The 17,083-nt window shown below is 38.5% G+C and overlaps 1 protein-coding gene across 2 annotated transcripts in view; it reads right to left on the minus strand.

Annotated features, from left to right (window-relative positions):
• The window catches only part of elfn1b (extracellular leucine-rich repeat and fibronectin type III domain containing 1b), a 129,116-nt gene extending 112,248 nt beyond the window's left edge, over positions 1-16,868 (minus strand). For both annotated transcript variants that reach the window (XR_006010115.1, XM_041984092.1), the window contains exon 1: positions 16,603-16,868. The gene's annotated coding sequence lies outside the window, so the exon portion shown is untranslated. The remainder of the gene's footprint in view (positions 1-16,602) is intronic.
• Between the last annotated feature and the right edge of the window lie 215 nt (positions 16,869-17,083).

The following is a 17,083-nucleotide window of genomic DNA, read 5'->3' on the forward strand; positions in this document are numbered from 1 at the left end:
TTTTGTTAGTTTATAAACATGTGTAATTTGTGTCTCATTTATTAAAGTTTTAAATTTTACTTTCTGAAAAGTGGTGTCCACATACATCTGCTTATGTCATGTTTCAGTTTTCAGTGTGAGTGCAGGAAATTAAGTGCAGCAGCTTTGTTCACAAAATCCTCTCTATGCGTTAGTGTGGCAGAAGTGCATGTGTGCTGGGTGTTTTTAGCATGCTTTTTGTGACGTACATGCTGGTAGACATCCAACACACATGGTACAAACTTGTGTGTGATACTCTGAGTTTACACATTTCTGTGTGTCCTTGACTGAGCGTGCTATGAGTGACGCACAAAGGAGCTCAGCATTCTGTAAAGTCCCCAACGCTCACATCTCTGTTTGCTTTCTCTTCTTGTCTCTCCCCACCCAGCAATCCAGTCTTGGTTCTAAGGAACATATCAGGGCTTTAATAAAATTTGGAGGGGAAGGAGGCAGAGAGGGATGAATGATATATTGACTTCTATATAAGAGCAAGGCTGGGGTGGTAATCTCATTTTAGGATGCTGTGATGAGATTCTGGCCTGTTTTCTCTCCAAGATGATGTGACTTTGGTCCTGACAACATCATGCTGCTGCTGCTGTGTGTGTGTGTGTGTGATTCATGATCATGATATGCTACTCTGATTTTATCAGGAAGCTTAGCTAAAAACTATGTATCGCTCTATTTTTGTGTGTGTGTGTGTGTGTGTGTGTGTGTGTGTATGGCACAGATAAAATCTTTTCTCTCTTTCATTCTCTATCTCTTTGATGTCACTCCTTGTTTTCCCAAATTCATCTAAAAACTATGTCCAGATCATTGCTAGAATTTAGGTGGAGAAATAGTCTGTGGTTTAAGCAAATATATTCTCATCCTAATGCCAGAAATATTCATGAGGAAAGCAGAATGAAGGTCATATAAAAGCACATCCCTTTTTAGGGAATACATCATCAGGACTAGATTTAATGAAGATGTCTTTTCAGCAGAACTTAAATTATAATGTTTTTTTTTCTTCTTCAAACCAAATGTCAGTATCTTCCTCATGCTGTTTTTTCTTTCCTTTTTTTCTTTTTTTTACATACAAGGCACTCTGAAGCTAAATGGATTTAACTAACTTACCAGTTGTATTCAACTCCCTTTTTTTCTTCAGTTTCTCCGGTTCAAGTACAACCCTACCATGAAAATGGCATTGCACTTCAGCCTACATTGTGGTTAACCAGTCGTGTCTCCTAGCAACAAGTAAATGTGTGCAAATTAGTTTTTGTAAGATAAATGAAGTTATATGGATTTATAGTTTCTTTTCTGTGGTATGTCTACTATGGATTTTATTTAATTCTGTTGCCTTATTCAACAATTATCTGACCCATCCATCTGTACACGTCCATCAACTATTGCCCCTTTGTCCTATTCAGTGTGGTAGGGCGCTGGGGCCTGTCCCACCTGACACTGGGCACAAGATGAAGTACAACCTGGCCAGACTGACAGGGCTAACACAGAGACAACCATGCTTACAGGTATAGACTATTTAGAATAACTAATCACCACCTAGCAACACACGGAACCAGTTCCGCAGCAGATTCTTCCTTTGGGGTGACATTGCTTATCAATGCACCACCATGCTGCTCCAAAATATTTTGTGTGTATATGTGTGATTTCAAATGCATTTTGAATTATGGACACATAACATGGGTTAATATGGATAAATATGTCATCAGGATTTATCCAAGATATTTTAAGTGAGTCATACAAGCTTATATAAAACAAGAGTTATTCATCCATTTAATTTTTGTTCCAGAACCACTTTGCAAACTAGGAAGTTTATTGTTTCTGAGAATCTTGTAATGTGTTGTTTAAATGCCCCTACTTCACTCCAACAGTTACTTTAGTCAGTCATTTGCACAGACTGCATGAAAGATTTGCTGACCCAAACTCGGCTGATGAAGACTGTGATTTGAGTGAAAGCTTCAAATTTGCAGCTGTCTGAGATTTTGTTAACTGCTGTTTAAGGTTAAAGAAAGACCTTTCACTCCTAATAAGGTTTCAGATGTAGGTCCGGGCCGATTTAATGACTTGTTGGCATTTGCTGCTCGGCACCTGAGTCGGTGGACCCGCTGTAATGCTTAGGAGGACTTGGTGTTCCCAAAATTATGGCAGAACAGGACGAATTTATAAGAAATGAATATGTCACAATAATTCTGTTCAGTACAGCTGATGAAAATACATTTTTTCCAGTACATACAGCTTATTATAGATCTTTTCAGAATTGACAAGTCAGACTGAAATGGGATCTTGGTGACATTTTACAGTGTTTCCTTCTATCACGAGCACATCGCCTGCTTAAGCTCTACAACACTGAAACAGCTGAGAGAATTTGGTAGCGCTGCTTGTTTGTCGTTATCCATGATTCTCTGGGTTGCCATGGTAATGCATGTCTGTGGAAGACCACAGTAGGATGGAGAAATAAAGATGGGAATGGATTCAACACAGAGCAATTGTGATACATGCATAAATGCTTTGCCTTTGTTAGGTTCTTTTCATTAGGTCTGTCTCAAAAGCAACACATTTATTAATAAGATACAGTATAAACCTGGACTGTTGTTTGAATATAAACTTTTTATTAGTGATAATCATTTTATGTTTTGTATGAACAATGTCTTATTGCTATACCAAAAAAAGTTGTTTAGTTTTCAACATTGCGCAATGTGATAATAATGACTGGCAAAGGTAACTAAACATGTTAGGTTTCTGTGAGAGGGGGCAGAACTATTTTTAAAACTCAACATATCTGGACTACAAAGACTCATGGGAGATGCGTATTCAGTAGAAATTGGGCTTTTTGTTATTGATATGCTATAAATTTGAGTTATGTGTTTTACTTCCTGTGTGATGTTTACATATAGACAATTTTTTAGAAAACTCTGTTCTGTTTGAATTTTAAAATTGGTACCATAAGAGAGAATGACAGTACAGGTAAAGAAACCCACCACCACCACAATCATAAATCTATTTATAACCACAGGGGGCACTCTGTGGCCATTTATAGATTTAGCAAAGGGGTTAGCATCCGGTTTTATTGGTGTAACGTCAGGTCTAATAACATAACTATAGACATGTGTGGTATCCACAAAGAGTCCAGAATCTCAGCTAACACCTCAGTAAAACCATTTTTATGAACACGAAACACTGTTTAGACAACAAACAAACAAACAAACAAACAAACAATTAAAGACCAGGTATGCAAAGCCCAATATGTAAAAAATGTAAATACAAATTATGGTTCCCCGTGTCCGCCCAACGGCATGAACACGGACAAACAACTCCTTTACTGAAAGCACACATCTCATAGATTCCAAAACTCTAAGTTTCATCTTGCTATGACCAAGATTTACCAAACCAGAGGCAACAGAAGGCTCAATTTATGCTTCACGTTTGTAAAGTAGGTCATAAAATGTAACACGTTAAGTTTCTGTGAAAGTATCGGTATCAAAAATCTGGAAGGACTTTGGTTTCTTTGACAGCAGTAGAAAACTTAAGCTGTGGAAAAAAAACTATAAATAAATAAATGCTGAATGCAAATAACACAGACCTTTTCTTCTTGAAGATTGCCCCTGTCTGAGACCTCTTGCTTTGCATTGATTCCCTGGACGGGCAGAAGACGGGGACTTTGGACATAAGTGGGTCAAGAATATTAACAGATTTTATACCCAACAACAGCAAAGTTTCGGTGAAAAGTTGTCAATCTGACACTAAATTCTGCATTTCCATGTTGCTGTCAAGCTTAACATGGCGCAATAAGTCATAATTATTAAGCTAGTTAGTCCTAATGGACAAAGAGACAAGGACCTGCCCTGCTGCTGAGAGTAAATTTACTAATTTGGGAGATACTGTGAAATGTTGGAACGTGACACTTGAAATGTATTTATGTTTTTGCCTTTCATTAGGGAAACAGAAAAATGTCTAATTTACAAAACCTGATGAAGATGTACTTTATGCTGGGCTGAGACATGGAGAGATTCTGCTGTTACACCTTGGATGAGGCAGTGATCATGGTGACTTTGGACCCTTAAATCAGACACGTTGGTAACTTTATTCTTTACACAGTTCATATAAATAATTTTATTCTAGTTTTCAGAAGACAGCTATGAAATTGGCATAACCACTGGTACATACTCAAAAGTAATACACACATGCACGCATGTTTTACTGTGTGCAGGCAGGTGACGTTCCGAGACGCTCATAACTGTCCCACATTGCTACAACATTTCCAAAAATAAATCTGATTGATTAGGATCACTGGTCTGCAGTGATTGACTACAACTAAATCTAGCTAGTCCAGTATTAAAGTAATGCGATGAGGAGGAATGTCGAGTGGACTTTTTTCCTGTTTGTCCTTTCTCTATTCTGGTTATTTTCATAACCAATGCTTAACTAACACAACAAACAAAATAACTTCAAGATGGACAGATAAGATACCTGCATGAGTAACTGTGGGCCACTGCCTAACGTTGTCAGTCCAGATATTTATTCTGCTGTCAGTGTCGGCAGATGGCAGCATATACAAGGTTTCCACCGCAAAAATGGCTCTGTTGCAAGATGGCGTAACACACAGCCGTTCAATTTGTCTATGTGCAGTCGTTTAAGTTGTGGTCCTCCTGGCTCCTAAAATGACTGCAGAAGAAACTATTTTGGGAAGCCGATTGTCTGGTCTCAGTCAAATTTGAACTTGAGGCTGAGGTGGGGTCCACCAAGTATGCACGCTAGGGATAAGCCCATTACAGATACTCAAAGGACTGCGCATATACTCATAGAATCTGGGCTTACAGTTTGTAACCAACAGTTTGGGCTTTGTCTGAAAGAACTAAACAATTTGACTAAAAATGAATTAAGAGCGTTAGGTAAAACAGCTAGGGGGCATAAAGAAAATTAGTTAAGAAAACTAAAGGTTTTTAGTAAAAACTAATGGTTGCCTCTGTTGATCCAACTTAACCTGTTCAGATTCAGCATTTGTAAAAACTGTGGTTTAGGGGAATGGGCTTCCACACAAGTTTCTAGTAAACTCAACTAATCTGAGATTACAACATATCTGCAGTTTTAATGAACAAAAGATGCATATTTTTGGATTCAAGATTTCGATTTTTTACACATTTTGAGAAAAGTAGCGGCTGTTGTCATTAGTTACCTGTCCAGTACCAAGATAGTCGTTTCCTTTTTTTCCAGGATTGTTAGATTTGCTATACAGATATGAAACTTTTATTCCTCCTTGACAAAAAAACAAAAAAACAAAAAGCTATATAAACATGAAACAATTCTTTTATGCAGTATTTGGCTTATGGTAAAGTCATTATTCTGAAAATAAAATATTTATTTTAGTGTCCTGCTTTGGAGCTCTCTCCATAAAAAAAAGAAAGGTTGAATCAAACAGTCAATTAATCAGATCATGGGTCAATAGTAAGTTAATTGCAAACTATTCCACTAATTAATTAATCCCTCACTGAATCCAGCTTCTCCAGTGTGAGAATTAGCTGGTTTCCGTTGTATTTATTTTATTTTATTTATTTATTTTAAATTTCATGTCTTTTGATCTTGTGGGTCAACTTTTTTTTCTAGTTTTCTCTAATGCCTTATAAAGCAGCCAACTAATTTATCAATGAAAAATAAACGGCAGACTAACATCTCTGAGCAGCAGGTTTTTAGCTACTCAGATGAGATGAAAGTTAAAAAAGCCCAATATTTTGTGAGGAGCTTTTTTTAATCAAACTAGGGAGAAAAAGCTTGAAAACATGTCACATCCGAACACAGTGACAGAGCAGAAAAATGACAGGCTGAATGCCGACAGCCATTATATAATTATATACACCTAATACTGCTTTCAACCACACATTCAACACACAGCATATGTCTGCATGACTCACTTCCAACACTGTATGCTGCCAACTGTTGTCAGATATAAACACTGTATTCATGTTTCCTTTTTTTTCTGATTCAGCTCTCAGACATGTGCACACAGTTGCTCCCTTACATAAACACTCCATGCACATCAGTATGCCTGCAAGTCAGCTACAAAACCTCTAAGAAGACAACATTCTGAAAAAAGCATCACACAAGGAAAGACATTTAGTTTGACTTAACATATTTGAAACAATTTTTCTTCCCACACTTCTTCAACTGACTTGAAGTTGCAAACATGACCTCTGACTTCCTTCAATTGGACTCTCATTCATACATTCATGCTCTTATCAAGTCAGAAAAAACATCAATGTACACACACACACCAAATCTACATGTCTGCTAGGCGCTATTTTCCCCTGGTGTTAAATCGAGTGTTAAGGGCTTGTATGGTTTAGTCCATGTTGTGATTGCCAGCTGGGTGACTTCACAAGGCTTAAACACTGTAAAATGCACAGAAACATCAATGAAATGAACCTGAAAAAAACAGGCATGAATAAAAATCAGATTGTAATGTCACTTCTCTCATTAACTATCTGTATCCCCATTCATCTTCCCATAAGCCCATAAACAGCAGGCAATGATTTTTTTCCACACACACTCACATCATCAGATCATCAGACGTCCTCATTAGATCATTAATATGTCCAAAAATGCCAGTTATTAGTTGATTTTATGAGGAAAACTTTGCTGTGCTAGTTACATTTTAGTTTGATTTTATATTTGTTCATGAATAGATAGCTATTTCCCTTTAATTAGTTCTTGTTATAATGGCCTGTGCCTCATCTTCACTGGTATTATAATCTTATTATTTTTTTAAATATACCCAATTTCTATAGCTTCTCATATATGGTTGCAGTGCTGGATTTTTTTCTAAAGAATAGATTGCTTGAAGGGCTCCAGAATCAACCCTACTGTAGGAGTAAATTGGTACCAATTTGACATTTATAGAAGCCGCTGATACATATAACTTTATACTAACCATAAAAGCAGCCCCACCCACTTTATTTCCACTCTGTTAGAAATGTGCTTCTATTAAAAGTGAGATTTTGTGCCAACCCAAAATCTTTTCTAGACCCTAATAGCCCAGTAGTTTTGCTCCTTAAACCTAATCAAACGGTAAATTACGGTGGGTAAAAAGTGACTGAGATAGTTTGCGGGACACAATGGCCACGATTACGTTTTTAAATGCAAAATTAATTATTCAGAATTAAATCATCTGGTGTTCTCCTTTGTGTTTGCATAGGAATCGCAATTTCGAATTGAGGTTTACATGCAAAACACGTTTAATCACTTTTGTTTAATTCTGCTTCAGATCTGGGGGTTGGGTAGAGTTCTGACTGGACAGGGGGTGGAAAAAAACTAACTTCTGTTCCTGCTTCTTTTCTTTTCATTTACAACATGGTAGACCACATAATAAGAACCATTTTTGCTCCGATTTTGCAACGCATCAGCAGTATTACCAGCTGTACTCCAGCAGTGTGACTGTTTAAGGTTCTCCCTGTCTAGCCTATGCAGGTTTTGTTGCAAGATCTCCCTGGTATTTCATATATTAGGTTGCATTTATTTTTTGTGCTAGTTTGTCTTTGGGATGAACAAGAAGCTGCCGTAGTTTTGTGTGAGGTTGTTGATTCTGTATTTCCTCATGATCCTTTGTACTGGTTCTTTTATTTTTCCGTATGAATGGTATGGTTACTCTGTGTTTTTGTTTTCAGTTTGCATGTGTTCAGTCTTCCTTTCTTTTTGTTCTTTTTCCTTCAATTTAAGGAAAAAATAATGTAAAAAAGAATATGAGAAGGGAAACAGCCAGACAACTCACTAGAACACAGAAAGCAGGCTAGCAACTCCATAAAGCAGGACGAGGGGGCGTACATGCTCTCACACACCTGGGATTCCCTACTCCAGAGACCAGGTGTGGTGTCCCAGCAGATCTGATAGATTTGCTTGGACAGTTACACTTTTGGAAAACAGCTGCTAACATGTTAGCAACATGTCAGCAATGTGTCAGTAGACGCTTCTGAGGAAGGCTGCAGTTGACAGCCGAAACATGTCAGATATGTTAAAACATCCTACTATTAGTATCTGAATAGAAGAAAAAAAACTCTTATATCATTAAGATAAGAAGACAAAATAAACATCTTTGAGTTATGAAAAGAGTGCAGTAACTTCCTCCATTGTTTAAACTTCCTCATCTGTTCAGTTTCCACTACAGTGATGGTGTTGTCCTCAGTGACCCCTCTCTTTCTTCCTTTAACAATGGGCTGCAGTCCACACATCAGTGGCACACTTGAGGTTTTCTAATGCAGCAGCAGAGGAAGAAGAAGTTCTGCACAAGTTTGATCCATTTTTTATGTCCTGATTTTTTTTTTTTTTTCTTTTTCTTTTTAGAAAGTTTGAACTCAGAGCTGCTGTTACTTTGCATCCTGTGAAGCCTGTTGAGGCAATGAATAGGATATAAAGTTGTAAAAATAAATCTGTCTTGAGATCACTTGACAAACTGAAATAAAGAGAAATATGATGCTTAGTTACCCAGTTGACAAATGCAGCAACAATGAACAATGCCACAGTGATTTCTTTTAATCTTCTATTATAACACCACAACAAGCAAAGAAAGAGTCCTCAAGTTTGGTCTTTTCAGGATTTTAGTATTGCTACGTATGGTTTTCTCTAAATTGACCAAGATGAACCGTTCATCCCCATCAGCCATATTACAAACACACACACACATACATTTATATATATATATATATATATAAGTATATAAGTTCACTTTTCAATGTACTGGCATTGCATTGTGGACTTGTACTACCATGGTGGTGCATGCACTCTATAAGTGGACCAGCTCTGATATTGATTAGATATGATGATACGGGCCAAAAATAATTCATTCACGGGCCGGATGTGGCCCACACGCCTTGAGTTTGACACATATGCAGAACACAATGGCAACTACATTAATCGTTTCTAAGTAATGTGTACTTAATGTCAAACGGACAAAAGCAGATCTTACATTTCTTCTTGATCTTCTGTGACTTCAAAATGTAATAATCTGTTCTTAAGCCAAAGAAAGCTTTGAAGAATGTCAAGGCTTTGGCTTTATAATATCTTAATTTGATTCATTATCCAACACGGAGCTTATAGAAAGGGATTTATATATAAAATGTGTTTGAGGTCTATTGTTTTAAACTTTAAGAGAATGAGCCAAATGGACATATCTCAGGCTAAAAGAAAAACATATGAAGATATGGAGTATTTGTTTTTTTTTGTTTTTTTTGTTGTTGTTGTTTTTTGTTTTTTTTAAGAAAGCACATATCTTTTATGCATTTAATATTAGATCTAATACTAACATGCCCCCCTTTTTTAACCTTTAGAAAACAAGAGAAGAGGTTTCAGGCTAAGATTTAATCAGTGTGTTTGGTATATGTAGGACTATCCAAGGCTACAAGTTTAGGCAAGGCGAGGCAAGTTTATTTGTACAGCACAATTCAACAACAGGGTGATTCAAAGTGGTTTACAGAGACATTGAAACATCAGAAAATAAGAAACATAATTTAAAAATTATGAACAGAATAGAAAGGAAAAAGAAAGAACATTAAATAAAAACAGTATTGAAATATAATCAAGTTTAAAGATTCAAGCTTAAAAGAAAGTGCAAATTTGGAGTTTTAAATAAAAACAATTTGAATGCAACAGAGAACAGGTGGTTCTTCAACCTGGATTTAAAAAAACGGAGTGTTTCAGCTGATCTGAGGCTTTCTGTTGAGCTGGTGTTTCAGTATTCTAGTCCTTTCTAAATGACTTTGTTTAAATGTCATCAGCCCATTAAGTGTCTGTTATTATTTTGACTCGGATATTTATGAACTATTGGCCAACATAATAGTTTGTCAGAAGGTATCATCCATTGTGCTTGTTTTATTTAACTGTTTTATCTTGTTTTGTTTGTTTGTTTTTAACAGAAGTAAACCGTCTAATACAAGCCAATGAAAGCATTTTTATTTCATATATTAGCAAAGTTTATCATCATTGCTCTGAAGGCTACAACGTAGGGAGCAGGCATGGGGATGCAATTACTGTATTTTACAGATTGTATTGGACTACAGTTTCTGATAATTAGGCTAGTTTACTACTTTTGACTAGAAATTGGACATCTGAGGTTAAGGCTCCAGCTGTCTTTAAGGCAGGTTAAAAAAAAATCAATCAATCTCGTCCCTTTATGCCAATATTTTGTTGCTGTCAGTTTCACATTTGAGACATAATTGCATGTATTTGTGGAAAGACAAAGTGAGTACTGCACATTTTTGGTGCCTTGACCATTGTATCTTCAGTGAAAATTAGTGTGAACACAGTGTGATTAAACCTGTGGCTGCTGCACAGTAATTTGACCTGGGACTGAATGCCGATTAAACACTTTCACATTCCAATTAAAAGCCAAGCGTTTGTTGGTATTAGTTTGTTTTTAGTTTTTTTTTAACAGTTATTATTATTATTAATATTATTTTATTTTATGTTATTTTATTTTATTACCATTTTGAGTAATGTATAAAGGGCTTTAGAAACAGACAAGAGGACATAGGCCACGGCCTACTGTCAGGTAATTAGGGGATTATATAATGCTGGAGTCATTGTTGGGTGTACCAGTTTAACCCAAGCCATGACTTTTACCTAAACTGTATATTTTCATTGGTTGAACTTAGCTTACATGTATGCCAGAGACAGAGACCCACCCACCACACCCAGGAAAAGGCCCCGCCAACCACCCAGAATGGCTAGGCTGCTCCAGAAAACTACCCACTGTGGGTGTGCCCCTGTAATCAGCAAAGTCTCTGCTTTTATATGGCACCTTGTTTATGTGGTTTGCTTGAAGTGGAGAAATTAGCAGAAGCTCTAAAGTGGACAGTGCTGTGTATCGTGTGCTCCAATAATCTAATCACAGAACAACACAGACATAACGATGCTGTCCTGCAAGTGATCTACAGTCCTCCGAGCCGGACATCACACATGACCAAACGTGATTTAACAAAAACGTAGAAGAAGAAACATACAGTAGCAACAATCGAAAAACACAACACACAGCATGGAAGAGGGAGTGATGGTGGTCACTATTGGACTATTGTTAACAGAAAAAGCCAGAACTGAAAAAAATAACAGACTGGAGACAGCGTGACTGGCTACATTCCATAACACATCACCATCCACGCAGTCACATTGCATGAGTTGTCGGCGTTCCTCAGAAATCGGCTCTGAAATATTGAACATGTTCAATATTTCCGATTGTCGGCTATGACCCATTTCGGAGTGGACTATCGGGACAAATCAGCTCGTAACACACCACAGACCAAATGATGACTGTACAGAAAAATCTTATAAGAGTCAGGATAATCGGGCGTTTGCCGTCCGTGGTTGGGAAGAGGCAAAATCGGGACAAAAGGCAATTAAATTCAGTAGGCTTGTTATGTTAGAAATAAAAACAACTGTAGATTAATGAATATTCCCACTATAGTAGATTGTATCCACATTTTTCAAAAATAAATCAGGGATGGAGAACCCTCGTCCTCGAGGGCTGCTGTCCTACAGGTTTTAGATGTTTCCCTGCTCCATCACACCTGATTCAAATTAAATGGATCCAACAGCTTATCAAGTTCAGCTCAGTGACTCTTCAAAATGAAACAGGTGTGTTGAAACAATGAAACATCTAAACCATTAGAGGACCAGGGTTCTGCACCCCTGCTATAAATTAAACAAACTGTTACTGGGAAAACTCCCAGTTTAAGAGCCCTGCCATTTCCAGTAAACAGAAAGATGAGTTTCTTGAATAAAAATTAAACTTGGTTCTGCTTATGGTACGGCTCTGAGGATTCCTTATAGAATTAAGAATTATTCCAGGTGTTACACTTTGCACATTTGTTGATACATGAATATTCAGAAGGGTCTGTGTGTCAGTAACGTCATCAGTGGGTGTAAACAAGGCTCTCAGTGGCCCACATGCTGGCCATTTCTCATGAACATGAAGACTTTTTGTGTATTGTGCCTAAAGAAAATGCCTCAGTAAATGTCATTCCACTTCACATGTATTGAGTTCTCCCTCCAAGCATTGTCCTGTTATAAGAACAACTGGTATTTTTTTATGATTGTTCATGACAGTTTCTCTTATTTCCTGTGACAGAGCCATATCTGTCAACCCTATATAATAAATGGTTTTAATAAAGATTTTTCTAAGGGGAACCTTAGGATTTTTCCAGGCTCTTAAATATGAGCCTGTTTTCAATAACAGAGAGAATCATCTTTGCCCTTCTTCTCTATCATTTCCTCTGTCAGGGTTTCTGTAGAAATATTTCAAGCTACAGGAAAGATATAGATATATGATGTCCAAACCCTACAGAAACTTGTCACCAGAGAGGGAAAAAAACACAGAGATAGAGAAATGCCTAAAAGATAAGAGGGAGGAAAGACCAATCAAAAAGCAATCTCTCAGTTCCTCTCCTGCTGCTCGTATCTCAGGGTATGAACAACAGATCTTTGTCGGGAAATGGAGGAACAGCTTACGTGCTGTTCGCTCAGGAGAGGTAATATGATTTCAATAGTCCAGTCTTTGACAGTTAATGGGGCCACTAGAGAGTTTCGCCTCTTAGCCCTGGCAAGCTCCTCAAGACAAAACATCAGAGGGGTTTTTAAGTCTCTGCGAGGCCATAGCATCTCCAGACTACTTCAGCCACAAAACTGTGCTATCTACAGAAGAAAAGGCAGTGGTAGCAAAACAACAAAAATGAGCAGGAGGGAGAGAAAGCAAATTTCTTGAATTTTCTCCAGCTTTTCCAACCTTTTGTTACCCTGCCTCTTTCTTTTCACCATGTGGCATTTCTTTCCCTCTGTCTATCTCTCCTTTTGCATCCAAAACATCAGCCTCCTCACCTTCCTTCTGTCCACCCTGCTTCCTCTCCTTTTCTCAGCATCCACGCTGCAATTTTTCCTTGATTTCCAGAGAGGGGTGGTATAGCAGCAGCTGGCATACAAACTAGCTGACTCAATACACACATTTACACACACATCTATACACAGCCTGCATGAATAGGGTGTGTGCAGAATGGTGGTATGGAAAGATGGAGGCGGAGATGGCGACAGATAAAAAGAAAAAGAGAAAGGGGAGGGAAAGTGTAATGGGAGGGGAATAGATGAGGAAAATGAGAAAGTAGAAGATCTTTGCTGGAGAGTTAAGGTTGGGATTAGCTCTAACTCTGGCAACAGCAAGATGTGCGTCAGCAAACATTAAGCAGCTCATTCATCATTCACGCTATGAACATGAGGTATGAGGTCACTATTTGGTTGTATCTTCGTTTTGAAACATAGAGCTCAGGTTAATAAAGCCAGCTCTCAGGAATCTTTAAACTAAGACTTGAGACCCAAAATGATTCCTGTTTGAAGGATAAGAGGCAGATTTTCAGCAGAGTCAGAGGGAAGGGCGGTGCTCACAAACTGGAAATGGATGGGGTGTCTTAAAAGGGACAAACAGTAGTGTATATTTTCTCTCATGCTGTCTACACAAATTTGTCTTATTCATTCTGGTTTCAGTGGCTATAGAGCTACAATAAAATGTATATCTCTATCATAACTCTATATTACTTCTTTGGATTATCTTTGGTATAATCCCTGTCTTGTGAAGGAACACATTTCAGATGGTTTTAAAGTGATATTCAGATTTAATTTGTTCATTGTTAGTCATTTTAAACAGTAGAAAGCATTTGGCACACAACACATTGGTAAGTAGAAACAATGGACTGCCCCCCTTCCTTCTTTTCTTACCATTTGCTTCTTTGTCTGTGAATGTGCTTTTGTGCTTATGAGGGCGTGTATGAGTGAGCTGCAACTTGTAAGAATAACTTCCTAATTACAGTTCCCCAGTGTTTGTGCAATCTTCCTGAAATGCTAACTAGGCCCCTACAGGGACTGTGGTACATTATTAATCCATGTGCTTGCTTGAGCGTGTGCATCCTGGGCTGGGAAGTGTGCATCACACACATGTGCAGTTTTGTGCATGCATATGTCTGTGTATCTCTGCACACTCCTTTTACCATTTTATAAGCTCATATTATGAGCTGCTGGTGTGTGTTGGTGTTTTATCTAATTTACACTGTTCAGAATAGTGGGTCATATGTCAAATATGTAAACAGGGAGTCGACCTGACCCCTAGCTTCAGCCTGTGCTAGATGTCTTAAAAGGTTGCACACAGGTCACCCAAAAGTAGAAAATGATTCCCCGCCTGCCACAGCCAGGACAGAAAAGATGATAATGTCTAAAGTATAACCTTGTTTGGGCATGCTATAAGCTCTGCACTTGGACACCCTGTTGAGCAGGAGAATTAGGAAGACAAACGCTGCACACTTGTATCTTTTTTTTTTCTCTTAAACTCTTGATCAAGCTTCAAAACACACATTTGCTTTTCACACATCCTTCAGATCTTCTGAGATTTGGTTGTTTTTTTCTTTTTAAGTCAGTTTTACTTTCGCAGGAATTCCATCACACTATACAGAACATCTTGTCACAAGCATGAGGGTGTGCTTGTATAGAGAAATATTACAACATCTGATAATACAACTGCAATTTTTTTCTCTAAAATGGAAAATATCTAAGATCAGTGTATAAAAAAATGTTGTCACATTCATTCCCAGCCAGTAGAGAGATGTCATGTTCACTATGCATGCAGATTTGCTTTCACACCATGGGGCATTCCTTCTCAAGAAAGATCAACATTATGACAAGAAATACCCCTAGCACTGTGTGCACAAACGTGCTTAATATGGGGAGCAAGTTTCTGCTGAAATATGGATGATTTTGACAAATAACGACTGATGGGAGTTGATTCTGAAATTCAGCCAGGGATTTCAACAGATATGTGCTGCATGCTGCTCTCTTACAGTGGCTTCCAAGTGGGTGAAAAATACAGTTATAGGATGAGAGGGAGAGGCGGGATCTCTTGTAACAGCAGTGCTTCTTGAGTATTCCTGAATAACTTGCCCCATAGTGATGCCTTTGGGTATGAAAATTGTATTAAGGAAGGATAGCTCATTCTTGACGACTACTGTAAATGTTATTAAAAAAAAAAAAAAAACGTCCTTCACAACTTTAGAGGAAGGTTGGGAGCAAAGCTACATCACAATGACACAACCATGCGGATGTTAAACCCATCACTTTTCATCCATTTTGTACTTGCGGACAAGCTGGCAATTCCTCTCCACTAAAGCTGTCACCTTTCATTACAGCTGATTTTTAATATTTCCACCGGCCTTATTACAGATGCAACCATCAGAGCCTCACCATCATTGACACTTCTGCTGTTACAGCACAAACGCTTTCGCTGTGTAGCTACTCGCTGAGAGACTTTGAATGGTTTTATCAAGCCTGACTTTTAGTGCTCAAAAACTGTAAGGTTTAAGAGCCCTTTTATTTGGACCCTATCAGGACATAACTTGTGTGACTGCTACAGAAAGTACTGCAGTACTAATGCAGGATGAAAACAAATCAATGAATTTTCAAGACAAATAAAGACTTTGACAGAGGATGTCTGACTCTGACACAAACAGTCAATCATTTCTTGATCCTAAAAGTATAAAGTCCTAAAATGAGTCATTAGATCTATGATACTGGAATTCTTTCATGTCTATTTAGGATGCTAACAGTGGGAACTTGTTCCCATCTCCTCCTTGCTTCCTATCTTGTTGTATTCCTTTTTATTTCCTTCTCTACCTCTGTGGCACTCAGCCAACAATTGAAGTCAGCCAGTGGAAAAACTCTGTTAGTAGTCCATGCCCTATGGGACAAAGTGGCAACAACATTCGTTACAACAGATAGTGGAGCAGCCAAAATTTAACTGGCTGAGTGACTTTGTGTCTCACATGTGCATCCAATAGGTTACCGTGTTTGAACAGCACATCAAGACTGTAGGAACAAGCATGGAGTTGGGCTGCACAGCTGCATTTAACTGGGTAATGCGTTTGCAGTTATGTCAAAGTTATGACATAAATTAACTATGGTTTGCTCTTCTGCGAGGGGATTTTAATTAAAAATAAATAAATAAAATAAAAATAAAAACGAGCGCGGGGATTTCTTCTGTCGCTGTCCGGGGTGCTGAACACTCAACCCACTGAACTGCAGGGATCTGCAGGGATCTGGCACCGCAGACTGTCCCGGGACAAAGACCACATTAGTTTAAAGTAACGCAAAATATTATACATGTCAGACATATAATTATATGATGAACAGGTTCAGGTCAAATATGCACAGTTACGTGCTGCACAGGCTGGAACACATCAGCCACCGCGCACAAATCAGCAAGACCCAATCGTGTAAATCCAAATCTATAAATCTGCACCCGCATTATCAATGCACACACGGTGTATGAGATAAGACCCCAGTGCGCCCAGCAAATTCCCTTCATTCAGCACGACTGTGCATAAACACACACACACACACGCAAATACACAAACACAGAGAGAAACTGATTGATTTCAGAATCGCATGCATGCCAGAGCTGTTTGCATATTTCAAAGTTGCCTACGCAATGCGAGTTCGGCCATAGCAAGGAAGGAACATGAAATGAATCCAAAGCTGTGTGCGCAATCTACAGATGTTTGCATGAGGTTTTCACCTTACCTGCTCCAGATGCCAGCTCCCCAACACAACTATCCCTTTCTGTACGTGTGGCTGTGTTGATTTGTGTGGATTTCTTTTTTCACAGTCTCTCTCCGTGACTAATTTGTCCCAGCTTTCTCCTGTGGTGTCTGAGAAGAGCTGTGACCGGGGAGAGGGCTCGGCGATCACAGCAGCAGCCGATGTGGCGATTGACCCGCGTCAAGATTTTTTGGATGTAAAACGGCGCCTGATGCGATATGCTACCTCCTCGCCGCTGTCTCTCTGTAGTTCTCCTTCTCTCTTCCCTCAGTTTCTGCCTCTCACACTGCGTCAGGCTCCACTCCTCCTCCTCCTCCTTATCCCCCCACCTCTCTCTCTCTCTCTCTCTCTCTCTCTTTCGCTCTCTCTCTCCTTCCCTCTGTTCCACTGACTTACCTCTCTCACACGGGAACAGACGGTGATTAATTCGCTGGAATTCAGTTTATCTCTCTGCCTCTTTCTT

This window comes from Melanotaenia boesemani, chromosome 4 (genome assembly GCF_017639745.1).
Source record: "Melanotaenia boesemani isolate fMelBoe1 chromosome 4, fMelBoe1.pri, whole genome shotgun sequence".
NCBI lineage: Eukaryota > Metazoa > Chordata > Actinopteri > Atheriniformes > Melanotaeniidae > Melanotaenia > Melanotaenia boesemani.